The sequence below is a fragment of the Podarcis raffonei genome, chromosome 8 (genome assembly GCF_027172205.1).
Source record: "Podarcis raffonei isolate rPodRaf1 chromosome 8, rPodRaf1.pri, whole genome shotgun sequence".
Classification (NCBI taxonomy): domain Eukaryota; kingdom Metazoa; phylum Chordata; class Lepidosauria; order Squamata; family Lacertidae; genus Podarcis; species Podarcis raffonei.
In genome coordinates this window covers 30,162,505-30,177,423 of record NC_070609.1, presented here as the reverse complement: position 1 = coordinate 30,177,423, position 14,919 = coordinate 30,162,505, and the positions used below count along the sequence as shown (strand labels likewise).

The 14,919-nt window shown below is 44.4% G+C and overlaps 1 protein-coding gene across 5 annotated transcripts in view; it reads left to right on the top strand.

The window, feature by feature from the left end:
* Window positions 1-14,919, top strand: part of DLGAP3 (DLG associated protein 3) — a 178,976-nt gene that overhangs the window by 106,121 nt on the left and 57,936 nt on the right. For all 5 annotated transcript variants that reach the window (XM_053398903.1, XM_053398906.1, XM_053398904.1 and 2 more), the window contains exon 2: window positions 11,629-11,726. The gene's annotated coding sequence lies outside the window, so the exon portion shown is untranslated. The remainder of the gene's footprint in view (window positions 1-11,628; window positions 11,727-14,919) is intronic.

The following is a 14,919-nucleotide window of genomic DNA, read 5'->3' as shown; positions in this document are numbered from 1 at the left end:
TGTCTCTACACTGACTGGCAGCTGCTCTCCAGAGTTGCAGACAGGTTGCAGCCCTACCTGGGAATGCCAGGCTTCTGTATGCAAAAGATGGACTCTACCTCTAGAAATGCAGAGGTGGGCTTTTTCACTGGTAGCACCAGCGTTATGGAATGCCCTCTCTGCTGAAATGTGAGAAGCCCATCTGTATTGGCATTCTGCTGGCTTTTGAAGATGCACCTGCTTACACACAGACATTCCCTTGACCTGAAACTCCTGTTCTAATTGCTCTGCCACAGCAGAGCAGCAGAAAGGGAGAGGTTAACAGTGGAAGAAGATGGATCAGTGCAGAGAAAGCCCTTATAGAGCAGAAAATGGCTCAGGACACTCGTAACAACTTTCATAATGGTGGCCACAAGTCAAAACCATTCGATCCCTGCTGTTGTTCCTCTAATAATGTCTATCTCTCTGCACTTCATGCAGCTCTTCTTCACAAGCCCCTTTCTTTATGCACAGGCCATGTCAGTCTTCTGAAGGTAGAGGGAATTGCTGAGGAAAGCGTACTTAATGCTAACGAGGCTGGCAATCGCTTGCTGCTTGCTCTCATTGCGGTTTAATAACCTTGCTGTCTTGGACGCGCTCAATCATTTCAGCAAGGCACATTCATCAATTTGAGGTGGGATGAAGAATGAAGTCGTTTGTCAAGGGCCCAGCTGCAGAAAGCAAAGAGGGGCAGTCAGATGGGATGTGGGACTCCTGCCCCCAAAACTCTGCCCGGACTCCATCTGATTTGTACAGCTGTTGGCATGATGCAGCCAAAGACAAACACTTTTCGAACTCATTTTTATTTCAATAAAACCCATCAAACATGGACTCCAAAGTGGACTCACCTGTTTCAAACAAGGTAGATTGTGACCCAGTCGGATCATGAACTCACTTCAGAATTCTACAGAACTCTTTACAATGTAGCCCTAGGGCTGCAGGGCTGCCTCTGTGTCCCTGTAAAAGATTGTTTTGCCTCTAAACTATTTTAAGCAGGTGATCCAGCCATCCAAGGCTCCTTATTACCACACAATTTGAATGTGATATAACAATTCTACTCTGGCACTCTCAGGGGAGATTTATTGTGGGGCGGGAAATACTGCTTGTATTTAAATAACGTGGTAGCAAGGAGTCCTGAGCACTAGTTATTTCAGGCTGCGAGTGGCTGGATTACCAGAGGCAGCACTGCAACCCTTGGACACCTTGTTACCTTTGTGTTTCTGCAAAAGCAAAAGAGGAGGTCTATCTATGCTATGAACTTACTTTCAGCTATGACTTCCTTCAATAACTCCTGGGGGCTCTCATTTACTGAGGAGCCTTTGTTCCCTAGAGTTCCCTAGCGGCCACTCTTGTCACCAAAATACAGTTCCCAGGGTTCCTAGTGAGAGGACATGACTCCTAAACAAGTTTAAGCCTGTAGGGAAGGAATGTCTAAAGGGTCTTAGCAACAACGACAAAGATCAAGCCTAGCCTAGCCTATGGCTGTGCAGTCTTCTAACTCATTAAGTTCTAGCTAAGAGATATTCTGTTTTTAGGGCTATGGTAGTGGAAAATGAAGTGGCTGATAGCACCATGCAGGAGGGAGAAACCAATACTGAGCCTGTCATATGTTCATTCAGAGCAGCAAAGACACATGCTGAGAATTGGGGACTGCAAGGTGTTGCATCCCTGAGAATGTACCATGTTCCTGACATAGTTTGTGTAACCCCAAAATTATCTATGAATCCAGCCCACCTAACTGGTTGACAACTTAAATAAAATCCTTACCAATCTGCATTTCTCTCCCTTTCAGCAAACAATTTACATTAGAGCAAAAAAATTGTCTCTTTTTTGGTGGAGGGGAGATCAGTAGGGCTCACCTATTCTGAAGGTCTGTATTACATAAGGCTACAGAGAAACAGAGGGATCCACTCTTTTATCATCAGGGAATCTTGAGAGTATAGTTGTTCTACAAGGCTCACGGGGAAGAAGTTTCAATTGCTAAGATTTCAGCACCAAGGATAGCTCCCTAGTGCACCCTGTTCTCTCATTCCTTGGAGCTTCTTAAGTTCTAGTCTGTTGCCTCAGCACTAAACTCAATGATCAAGGAATGCTACAAAGTGGGGTGGGTAACTTTACATTGTTATAATGCATTGCACAGTACCCCCACGACCCCCCCCTTACTAAGTTGCAGGAGAACTACAAGTAGCCCTGAATAAATTTGGGAGGTCTGAAGAATGTATGCTTTAGGTGGACAAAATTTAGCACAGGTGGAAAAAATTTGGGCTTACTGTGGGCTAATTAAATGCAGTCCTCATCCCAAATTTAATAGCCCTCTGCAAGCAAACAGTGGAGATGTCTGACAAGAGTGATCTGTCCCTCCACTGCCAGCAGCCTGCTGGATGGAAAGGGGGAAGAGAAGAGGGCTGGCAGAAAGCAGGGAGACAAAGGAGGGGAGAGAGAGAGAGAGAGAGGGAGAGAGATGGAGAGAGAGAGAGAGAGAGAGAGAGAGAGAGAGAATGCTGCCACTCACTTTTTGATCAGCCCCCCACCCATCGCTGGTTTCAGCCCCACCAACAATCTGCATGTTCCCCCCCATACATTACCTCCAAGGAAATACCATGCTGAGGGGGGGGAGGGAGGTTTCTTGCTCCTGCTTTATAGGGAGCCCATCCCTACCACTCCACTTTTCTTAATTAGAGGGAAATGTTCTGCTAATTAAAAATGAAACGGTTCCTCAGGACTTCCTACTTAATTTACAATGTTGCCTACAATGAAACATCTTTTCTGGGCAGTTGGAATCCATTGCTTCTTACATAATCGGGGGGGGGGGAGTATTAATGTAACTGTCTTCACTTAGAGTTCACAGTTGTATGATTTTCAGCAGCCATGAAACCATGCAACCATCTTTTGTCATACTTTAAAACAGGCATAGGCAAACTTGGCCCTCCAGATGTTTTTGGGACTACAACTCCCATCACCCCTAGCTAACAGGACCAGTGGTCAGGGATGATGGGAGTTGTAGTCCCAAAACATCTGGAGGGCCAAGTTTGCCTATGCCTGCTTTAAAGAGTCAGGGGATGGGTTACCTTTCTCTCTGTGTGTGTCTAACTTTTTTCTTGAGGGAGGGAGGAAAAGAAGTGACAAATAATATTCTCCAAGGCTCTTGCAAAGGGTAGGATGCCCTCCCAATGGTGTGAACTGTTGTGAACTATCAGCCCCAGTCAGAGTAGCCCATGGTCAGGGATGATGGGAGGTGTAGTCCAACACCAGCTGGAGGGCACTACTTGACTCCCCCTGTGCTGTGTCATTCTCCACAAATGAATGAGAAAAGTAATTGCATCATCAAAGCTCAGGAGAAGACAGGAGGTGGCTCCTTCAGACCAGATTGCATGAGTGCCCTTCAGATGTTTTAGACTTCATGAGATGCACTGAGTTTTACTCAGAGCACACCCATTGAAATTTATGTGCCTAATTTAGTCATTAATGTCACAGATTTCAGTGGGTCTATTCTGTGTAGGTCTGGCATTGGAGACAACCCCAAACTTTCATCTGCCCCAGCCAAAATGGTTAATGGCCAGCGATGATTGTAGTTGTTGTCCAAAACAATTTGTAGGGCACCATGTTGGGGAAAGCTGCTCTGAGCCATTGTCTCCTCTCTGCTGGGGCAAGGGGGACTGTCTCTTCAAGCATCTCTGCTCAACCTACCTTTGGTGCAACCGCGAGTTGTCCTTCAGGACTTATCAAACTTTAATTTTGATTCCTATTTATAGTTGCCTCACCAACCTCTTCTGAACAAGTTGGTATGAGGTTTATGTGTTTAGCCAGTTCAGTGAGCAATAATTGGTCCTTGCTTCCAAGCTAGTAACATGTCCAGCAGATGTTGGGATTGTGCATAGAGATGTAGCTGGGAAAGCAGACTGTAGCTGAGTGGGTGAGTGGAGTGCCAGACCCAACTTGCCTTCCCAGTTAGTTGTGCCCCCATCTTCCTTTCCCCATGCATTCTCTCCCTCTCCAGTCCTGGAGACTTTTGCCTCCACCTGCAGTCAAGCTTTCCTCTTCTGTCTTATACAGCTGTAGATCCTCCCTGTATCTGGTTAAATTCAAGGTGCTGGTAGCGGGGCACAGAGCCCTGTACATCTCATCCCTTTTGCACCCAACTGATCACTGCACTTTGCAGCAGAGGGCCTCCTGCAGATACCACCTCATCAGGAGATCCATTCTGTGCAATGCAAGAATCAGACCTTTAATGTTGCAGAACTTTGGAGCTCCCTGCTGTTACATTTCAGGCAGGTGCTGACTCTGTTTTCTTTTCAGCACCTCTTGAAGACTTTCCTTTTGATAAGTGGAGATTCATCTCCCAGTCAATATCTGTATTGGATTTGCATTGTGAGTGTGTGTGCAAGTGTAATTGTTGCTGTTGTAATGTATGCAATTTTTGCATATTTTTTTAATGTGTTGTGAAAAAACTTGAAGATGCTTCATAGGAAATTATTCATAAATGGAATAATTATTTTTTGCCTATTTTTTCCTTGCACCAAAAGCCGCAAGAGGGGTTGAGTCTATCCATTTCACCATGATGCCACTTTGGGTCTCCAGAAACCATTGTGTTGTGTCAAGGAAATTACAGAAATTTCTCTTTCTCTTTCTTTCTTTCTTTCTTTCTTTCTTTCTTTCTCTCTCTCTCTCTCTCTCTCTCTCTCTCTCTCTCGGCATCTTTCTAGCTTTATTGCTTGCTTAAGAGCTTTAGCAGCTTGTGACTACTAGCTACTAGAATGTGTGACACACCCCACCTATGCCCATGCCTACATGGGGGCTGAATGAGAGTGTTAGGTGTCTTTAAATGCAACCTGGGAACAAGAGAGAAGTCTGCATTTCTGCAGCTAGATGGTAAGAAGCAGTACTTCCAGCAAGGAAAATGAAGGTCTGGGGGGAGGAAGATACTGTAGGGTCCTGGAACATTCTAGATCCGCAGGCCTCCTTCCTTTGCTACCCTAACATTGATGAAAATGCTGTTAGGCAGTGAGCACATAGAGACTCATGAATGCTGAAGGGGAATTAACAGAGCAGGTCACTTGGGCCCTGACTGCTTCAGCGTCAGAAGCACAGCATCTTGGGTCTACTGGTCCTTTTACAACGATGTCCACCAGGCACTGGCTCTGAGCCATTGAGTGTGTGTGTGTGTGTGTGTGTGTGTGTGTGTGTGTGTGGTGTGGCTAATGTGAGGCCTAGCAAAATATCTGCCTGGCAAGAGATTGGGCGGTGGGGGTGGGAGCTGAATAGTGTGGTGTGGAAAAGAGGGAAGAAAACTCAGGAGCCAGCCTGAGCCGTTATGTAGGTCACTGTAGCAAGCAGCGAGATAACAATATGTGTGTTTTAAAGCCTTCGCGGGGTAGCACTAAGCAAATTTCCATCCCGCTTTATCCTGCTGTCAGCAGGCTTAGAGTGAAAGATTTTACATTCAGCTCCTCGGGAGAACGTCTTCCCAACAGGACACAGAGCAGCCGAGGGCAAAGCCAGCCAAACTCGTCATCACACTTTCCTCCCCTTTTACTCTGCTTTGAGTAAACCCACCAGGATTGTGGCAAACGTACAGCTGTCCCTCGGCTTTGGGGGCCCTCCAGACGTCCTTTTCATGGCACAATCATGACGGTACTGAGGCAGTTATACGCATCCCAGTTTTCAATACCATCTATGCCTTCAAAGGTTTTGGGGTGAACCTACGGCTTTGTTTCCAGTCCATGCATGACGTGCAGCTTCCTGCTGAAATCCTGAAACTTTTTATACGAAAAAATGAGTCTGCTACTGTTACACAAGAAAATGGTGTTTTACATTTGTGCAGTAGGCTCTCTTATGGGGGCATCCAGACAAGCAAGAAGTATTGTCAGAATGCAAGGACACATTCCAGCCAGGCAAAAACACTAAAGGGACGGCAAAGCAGAGCCCATGAGGGGTGTGGCTTGAGGAGAGGTAGTGTAACCAGGGAAGGGGTGCATCCTGGGGAGAGTCCTGACAGCCAGATAAAGAAGCCTAAGTATGTGTCATCCCCAGCAACAGCAACCACCACCAGCATGGCCAATGGTCAGGGATTATGGAAGTTGTCGCTCAAAACGTTTGGAGGGCACCAGGTTGGGGAAGGCTGATCCAGGTTCTCAAGCAGAAATCTTTTCTCCTTACCTCAGGCAAGGGGGACCTTTGGCCATCCTGAGGTTCTCAAGCAGAAATCTTTTCTCCTTACCTCAGGCAAGGGGGACCTTTGGCCATCCTGATGTTGCTGAACTCCAAATCCCATCCACCCCAGTAAACACGGCCAGTGGACAGGGGTGGTGGAAGTTGTAGTTCAGCAACATCTAGAGGGCCAAAGGTTCCTCACACTTGCCTTTCCTGGTCCCTGATTTCTGGTTTCAGTGGAGATGCTGAGGATTTAATCTGAGACCTTATTCATTCGGAGCATGAGCTCTATCCTTGGAGTCATGGTCCACCCAGGCCAGGCTTGGCTGCTTCTGAACGGCAGCAGTTATCTGAGGTCTCACAAAGATCTTTCTGTTTGAAATCCTTCCATCTGGAAATGCAATGAGGGTCTTTTGGCTAGCAAAGCATGTACTCTGCTCCTGACTAGTGGACTCTCCCCAGCATATGAAACTTAGAGCAATAGAATGCCCTGTCTCAACCTAAGCCACCTGTACAGGGTTGTTGTGGGGATAAAGCAGGATGGAAAGCCCGTACGCTGTCTAGCCTCCTTAAAGGAAAGGTAGAAAAGAAATGTGATAGCAAATGAATAAATAAAATTATGGAACAGGTGACAGATAAGAGGCTGCTGTTTGTAGCAGAACTAGTCCTGTGCTGGGTTAGCTACAGCAAAACACAGTGCTCTTGCTACTGTAACATTGCAGAGAGTCTCTTTTGAAAATAACATATCTAGTATTTATTTAACAAGCTGATGCATTCATAACAAATTACATCCTCACCTTCCTTGTGTGTGAGCCACCAGAGAGAGAGAGAGCGAATCTGATCCTCTTTCAGCTAATTCTCATTTTAAGCAAATAATTACTTGCTACAAAATTATGTACTGAATTAGCTGATTCCACGCCAAGCCCATTCTTCTTATTTTCTTTTTATACAGAATATGTTTTTGTACTTAGCATGGCATAATAAAACAACACCATAATTAGTAATGTAATAAAGTGAATTATTCCATTATTCTTTTTTCACATAACAGCATGTTTTAAGAAAAGAAGTGTGGGGTGAACATTGCATTCTTCCTCATTTCTGCTTCAGTAGTGAAAAATTATATTAGGTTGGATGCTCTTTTTTTCCTGCAAAGCAAAGTTGGGTTCTGACTTTGGGGCCCTGTGTACCAAGGGCAAATCTGCCACTCACCCTGCAAAAACAAAACAATTTTTTTTTCAAAAAATAAGGAAAGCCAGTTCCTAGTGTTTAGTTGGTTAGAGGTAACTATGTCTGTTGCAGTAGAAACGACAAAGAATCCAATGGCAGGGAGATTAGTGTGGTGCAAGAACTCTGGCGGAGCCTTTCCTGCTGGAGTGTTTGCACCATGGAAACCTCCCCATCTCCTCACCTCCTCTCCTCTCCTCCCCTCAGTAAGTCACAGCAACCCACCTGCCTGGAAGCTAGCATAGCAGCTCCATCCTGGTCAGAGAGGCATTACTCCTCATTTGGGTTCATTGCGCTCTTTTCCCTCCCTTTTCCCTGCCCCTAATTTTTTTTTTACTTCTGCAAACTCCCACTTGGGTGGCACCATCTTGCTTAGAACAGGGGAAAGAAGAAGAGCACTCTGGCCCCATCCATTGGGCAGAAGAACAAGAGTCACCAATTGCTACTCAAGCACATAAATGAGGAAGGGAAGATCATCTTGGCCTGAACTGGATAAAAATGCCCATTATAGCTTACCACTTTGTTCTGGCCTTTAAAGACTGATTTCCCTCCTCTTTCCTTTCCTTCCACTCTACTTCCCTTGAGTGTCTTGCCTTTTTAGTTGGTAAGCCTGATAGCAGGACCCATCTGTCTCTTTTGATTGATATGAGCCACTTTGAGAGATAGTAGTGATTTGAAAAGCAGAATAAATACAGTATGCAGTAAGATAAATAAATAATGATTCACACTGGGGGATGAGTTTGCCATCTGGATATAGAATTTGTTAAGCGTGTAGTTCCTATTCTTATAGCACAGTACCATAGGAGCCAACTCCTAGGGGCCAAGATCCCTTTGGCCCCCCAAAAAAAATATTTGAGGGGACCAAGGGCTCCCAAAGTTGATGGGCATTGTCATTCAAACGGTGTGCATGTGCCACATCATGTGATTGATTGTGCAGAGCAGGGCTTACCTGGGCTCTCCAAATATTTTATTCAAGTTGGCACCCTTACACAATATTATGCATATCTACTCATGGAGTTCAAGGTGATTCAATCCTAGGTAAGGGTGTACAAGGTTGTAGCCCTAATTGACTATAATACAGGGGACCTTTTTTTGCTCGCCCATCTGAAATTTGGCAGATCCAATCTCAGGAGGGATAGGAGAATGCCTGAAAATTCATGTCAGAAAGGTGGAAAACAAAAGTTGAAGACAGCAGAAGAACCCTTGGGTCCCCCACTGAACAGTGAATGAAATGAAGTGTGCCTGATTTTAACAAATGTATAATTTAGCAAAGGAAATTTTAATCTACAAAATGAATAGAATATGGAAATTGGAAGGGAATTTAGCATAGAATTGTAGAATTGGAAGGGACCCCAAGGGTCATCTAGTCTAATACCCTGTGATGCAGGAACCACAGCTAAAGAATCCCTAACACATGACCATCCAGCCTCTGCTTTAAAACTTCTGATAAAGGACTGTCCACTTCCAAAGTAGTTTGTTCCACTGTTGAATAGCTCTTACCATCAGAAAACCCTTCCTAATGTTTAGTTGGAATCTCATTTCTTGTCATTTGAATACATTGATTTGGATTCTACCCTGTGCAGAAGCAGAAAACAAGCTTGCTCCATCTTCTATGTGACGGCCCCTAAAACTATTTGAAGATGGCCATCATATCTCCTCTCAGTCTCCTCTTTTCCAGGCTAAACATCCACAACTCCCTCAAACCGTTCCTCCTAAGGCTTGGTTTCCAGACCTGCGGTCATTTTGGTTTCCTTTCTCTGCACACGTTCCAGCTTGACAACATCCTTCTTAAACTATGGTACTCAGAACTGGGCACATGGCTCCAGATGGGCATATTAGACAGCAGCTAAGCTAGCACTGTTTTTCCTGACATGCTACTTTGGTAGGCACGTGGATCATTTTAGGAGGAGAGGTGTATTAATCATGCAGTTGCAAAGTGAGCCAGGTCTGGGATGCTTTTAATATGCAACTTGCTGTTTGTCTCTCTAGCTGTTGGCAGAGTATGGATGCAGCTTACCAAAAAGAGGGAGAGGGGAGAGGCAGTTGTGTGGGTGGCATGATGCAACAAACCCAATGAGAGTGCCGACTGACTCTGCTAGTGAGTTTGCACTCTCTTGACTATGCTGCCACTTCTCCCCTCTCCCAATTAGCCACAGCAATGCCAGTGACAGAGGGTCAGTGTAAGGGTCCCAGCCCTGTTGACCAGGGGTCAGCAAACTTTTTCAGCAGGGGGCCGGTCCATTGTCCCTCAGACCTTGTGGGGGGCCGGACTATATTTTGAAGAAGAAAAATGAACGAATTCCTATGCCCCACAATACAGTGGTACCTCGGGTTACATACGCTTCAGGTTACATACGCTTCAGACTCAGCATACAGACTCAGCTAACCCAGAAATGTTACTTCGGGTTAAGAACTTTGCTTCAGGATGAGAACAGAAATCACGCAGTGGCGGCAGCAGTGGGAGACCCCATTAGCTAAAGTGGTGCTTCAGGTTAAGAACAGTTTCAGGTTAAGACGCATCCAGAACGAATTAAGTTCTTAACCCGAGGTACCACTGTAACCCAGAGATGCATTTTAAATAAAAGCACACATTCTACTCATGTGAAAACACCAGGCAGGCCCCACAAGTGACCAGAGATGCATTTTAAATAAAAGGACACATTCTACTCATGTAAAAACACACTGATTCCGGGACCATCCGCGGGCTGGATTTAGAAGGCGATCCAGCCCCCGGGCCTTAGTTTGTCTACCCATGCTGTTGACCTCTACTAGCCAGCATGGTGTCCTCCAAACACTCCTTGGTGTGAGGAGGTGAGGATGTTGCAATCCCATCTTTCAGTTTCTTTGTAAGATATTGGCAGGAGCAAAATCATCCTCTACATGATCAACGTAGGATGCAAGAGCATCGCAGAGTTTTAGGAAACATCTCTGATTTACATACTCACACACTGAATAGAGTGTAAAGTGCACTTTTTAAAAAGACATCTCCTTCCCATTTTTATTTCCAAGCCTGAAATGCAGCAGAGGCTTTTCACAAACAAGCAAAAGAGCAGGAGCAATTTCCCATGTTTTCAGCTGGCTGGTTTGGGGCAGAGGGTCCTGGAGATTGTGAGGCTTTGCTCATTTCCAGAAGCATTTGAAAATCTACCTCCTGCTGCTCTTCAACTCATTTCCCTCTTAATTGCGACAAATAACTTCCTGTTACAAGGAACAACAAGGGCAAGAGTGGAGCATTCCAATAAATCTAAATTCTGTTTATACTTCAGAACGGTGTTTGATGCAAGGAGGCTGCAGCATATAAAAAAAAAAGCAACTCCAGCTGCGAGACTTTCCCTCTTTTTTGGGGGGGGGGGAATATACAGGCCAGTGCCTCAGTTGCTGTGAACCAGGGGAGGCGCCACTGAAATCAACCAACCACTTCTGTGTATGCTTTATGCCACGGGGTGCGGGGTAGCTGGCAACTGGCAAGGTGGTTAGGAGATCATGCTCAAGTCATCGGGAAGTGAGGAGAGATCCAGTTTGGTGTAGTGGTTCAGATGACAAACTTGGACCCAGTCTCCTTGACCACAAAGCCGGCTGGGGGACCTTGAGTCACACCCTCACTCCTTTCAGTCTAACCTACCTAATAGGGCTTTTGTGAAGGCAGAATGGGATGCAGGGCCCTGTGTGCCAGCCTTAGCAACAGATCAGGCCCCTCCAAGCAACTTTTTATGGATCCACCACCCAGCTCAGTGCATACAAGGACATCCTGTTTTTGTTTTTCATTTCTTTCACTTTCTTTGTCCACTGAAAATAAAATATAAATACGCAAATCAATAAAAAGAGATTCCTGCACAGCAGGTGGTTGGACTATATGTGTATTTATTTTTCTATTTATTTATGGGAATATTTACAAACCATCAGCTCCTAAAATATGTCAGGGTGGTGTACATCATATAGCTCTATAAAAAGACTTCTGCATTCTAAAACTATGCCGCAGAAATATAGTGCCACATGCGGCTTGAATCTTTTCTGTGTATTATACATATATGTATTTTTTGTATATAATTAGTTGGGGGAGGTTAAAAATAACTTTACAATGGGCAAACAGCTTGGACATAAGTGGGCACCCAGTTCAAGAGGTGGCCTGATCCTCAGTCCACAGACCATGTATAAATCCACTTAAAATGGCTTCCACCTCATCCCTACTTGCCTCGTTTCCCCAGAAGTCTCACCACTTGCCTTTTTTATTTCCAGAACTGCTTCCTTATCGCTGGGGAGGAAAAGGATCTTCCTGGTTAAGGATATCGGGTCTCCTGGGGATATGAAAGGAACTGATCTTTAGGAACTAGCTGGTGAGTTAGAAACCCTTTCTTTCTTTCTTTCTTTCTTTCTTTCTTTCTTTCTTTCTTTCTTTCTTTCCTTCCTTCCTTCCTTCCTTCCTCTGACGATGACTGGTGCGCTAATTCAGGGGTGGGCAACCTGTTTCTGCCCAAGGGCCACATTCCATTCTGGACAACCTGCTAGGAGCCACAGACAAAAGGGGGCAGAGCTAGAGGCAAAAGTGGGAAGAGCAACAAAATGTAAATGTTACCCACATACACTGGGCTAGTTTCTACAGTCTCACATCCAGTCAGGCAAGCAAGAAGCATTGAGAGCTGAGGGACACATTCCAGCCAGAGAAGGAACACTCAATGAAGGGTGCAAAGCAGGGCAAGTGAGGGCTGTGGCTCAGGAAGGTGTGTGGCCTGGCGAAGGCCTGGAGGGCCACATTTGGACCCTGATCCTGAGATTTCCGATCCCTGTTCTGTGTTTCCCAGTTGACCTTAATCATGGGACATTAGAATCCCACTGAGCTGTCCTGGAGATACTGAGCAACAAAGTCCAGAGGCTGATAATGCTGGGTCAGATCTGCTGTAAGAGGACTGGAGCTTCAAGGGAGTAAGTAATACCTGCTGCAACAAAATATTGCAGTGTATATTTATTTCCAAGCAGAAGTGCTCCTGTTCAGGATTCCTGCCAGTCAGCCTTGCCCTCCTCTAGGGTAACATAAGCAATGGTAACCAACCCGATGTCTTCCAGAAGTTGCAATATCAACATTAGCATTTGCAGTTCTCAGGAACGATGGGAGCTGTAGTCCAACAACATCTGGAGACCGCTAATTTATAGGTTAATAGGTTATTGTATTTTAGTGTTCTGTTGGAAGCCGCCCAGAGTGGCTGGGGAAACCCAGCCAGATGGGCGTGGTATAAAAATATTATTATTATTATTATTATTATTATTATTATTATTATTATTATTATTATTTTATAAAAAATAAAAATAAAAATCCATACTTCAGCAAACTTCAGGGTACCTCTAAGGATGTCAATATTTCCCTGTTATTTCTATTAAAGGGAGAAATGTTTTGGCAGATCTTGCAGGAGGGTTGGCAAGACTGGGAAGGAAGAGTGATGAGAGGAGCAGATAAAGCAGGGACAAGTGGGTGGATAGAGAGCCAGAATCAGGATGTTGCTCAAAGAAAGACCCAATGCTCCCCTGGAACTATTCTGATGCAGGAGTGGGGCTGTGGGCCAACATTTACAGGAGGCCAGAACAGCATTCAGAGCTAGGTTCAAAATAGTGGCTGAAGTGGGAGATAAAGCCATATGTAAAATGATGGCTTAGGTTGAAATTATTGCCTGCAGAACCCATCAACTGTACACTGGAATGACCTGCATATATCAGTTCCAGCAGGCATTTTTTATTTTATAGTTGATTTAAAGTGATTTTATCTCTACTGTATCTTTATTAACCTTATTTATTTATAAAAAATATTTGTTTACTGCCTGCTCATTTAAGTTACTATGTGGTAATATATAAGAGCACAATAAAACCCCAAACACCATAAAAACAATGCAAGATAATTATTTGAATGACTGGGTAATCAAGAAAGTGGAACTGGCATTGGCCTATCAGCATGAAAGGGCCTCCGAGAGATGTCTGAAGGTTAGCTAGCTGAATCTTTGCCAGGAGAGTATTCCACAGGTGACATTTAATGCCTGATTTCTCACTGAAGCCGGTCCGGCCTCTGCAGCACAGAGAACGATGATCTCAGTGATCCGGCTGGGGGTGGGGAAGGGCTCAGGAGATCCTTGAGGTATCCTGGGCCCAAGTTGTCCATGTCTTTGTGTATCAACACAACAGCCTTGAATCCAGCTCCGTAGCAGATGAGCAGTCAGTGCAGATGTTTAGCAAAGGTGTTGCATGCTGTCAGCCATCTTCTCCCATCAGGAGCCTGGCAGCTGCATTCTGCGCTAGTTGGAGCTTCCAGCCCAGGCCCACGGGAAGCCACACAGAGAGCACATTGCAGTAGTCCAATCTTGAGATTACCAATGCACAGAATACAGTGGCCAGTTTATTCCATTGCAGGATAATGAACACCACTTAGAGACTACCATTTTCAGACTACGATGTATAGATGGTTGAAATAAATGCATCTGTATATGTGTTACCATAATTCAGGGAGGCTTCTGGCAGTATCATTTTAGAAGAGAGGAGAGAGCTATTTTGCTGTTATTACCATAACATCAAACAAAATGGCGACATAGTTGAAAAATTGGCATCCTCCTGGTGCAAACTAGAGGAAATTTCCTAACCACTGAAAGTGGGCAACAGGAGACCAGCTTTTTTTTAGACATTTCAGGTCAAGACTTGCCAAAAGAGAAGAAGAAACTTTTTATGTATGCTACAACTGTGGCTAGGATACTGCTAGCCCAAAGATGGAAAAGCGACGAAATACAAACTAAAGAAGAATGGCAAGAAAAGTTGATGGAATATGCTGAAATGGCGAAGCTAACAGAAAGACTTAGAGAAAAAGACAGTAGAGACTTTAAAAAAGATTGGGAACCATTTATGTTGTATCTACAGAAACAATGTAAAGAAATGGAGTCACTAGCAGGTTTTGAGTAAACACTTACAATTAACAAAATAAAGATAGAAATTACAATAGGATGTTAAAATAATAAGAGCATAACAATATTTAATATAAAGGAATTCAACGTTAAGATACAATAAAGCAAGCAGAAGAAGTTAATATGTAAAAAACTGGAAGAGGAAGTTGAGGGAAGTCGGGAGGGGAGGGGAGGGCAAAATAGGGGGATTGTATTTCTTTTTTGTTATTTGTTATGTTGTTACTATGATAAACATGTAAAACTCGATAAAAATTATTATAAAAAAAGAAAGAAATGAAGTCGGCAACAGGAGCCCAATGGAAAGTGAGATGTTCGGATTTAGCTCATGGTTAAAGTTTTGGGGAGACAGGCAAGGCAGAATCTTTTTGTATTTTGTCACCTCATTATTTTGGAAGGGGTGACCTGCAGCTGACTGAAGCTCAGGGATGAGCAATGCTGGAGAAGTCAACTGCAATTGGTGTTTCATTTTGAAAGGCATCTGCAGATCTGTTCTTCTGCGAGATGCTTTTAGTAAGGCTTTATTATCCTAATTTCTACGGAGAATGGTTTATTGGATTTAAATATGGGATTTTAATGAGGTTGTAACATTGTGATT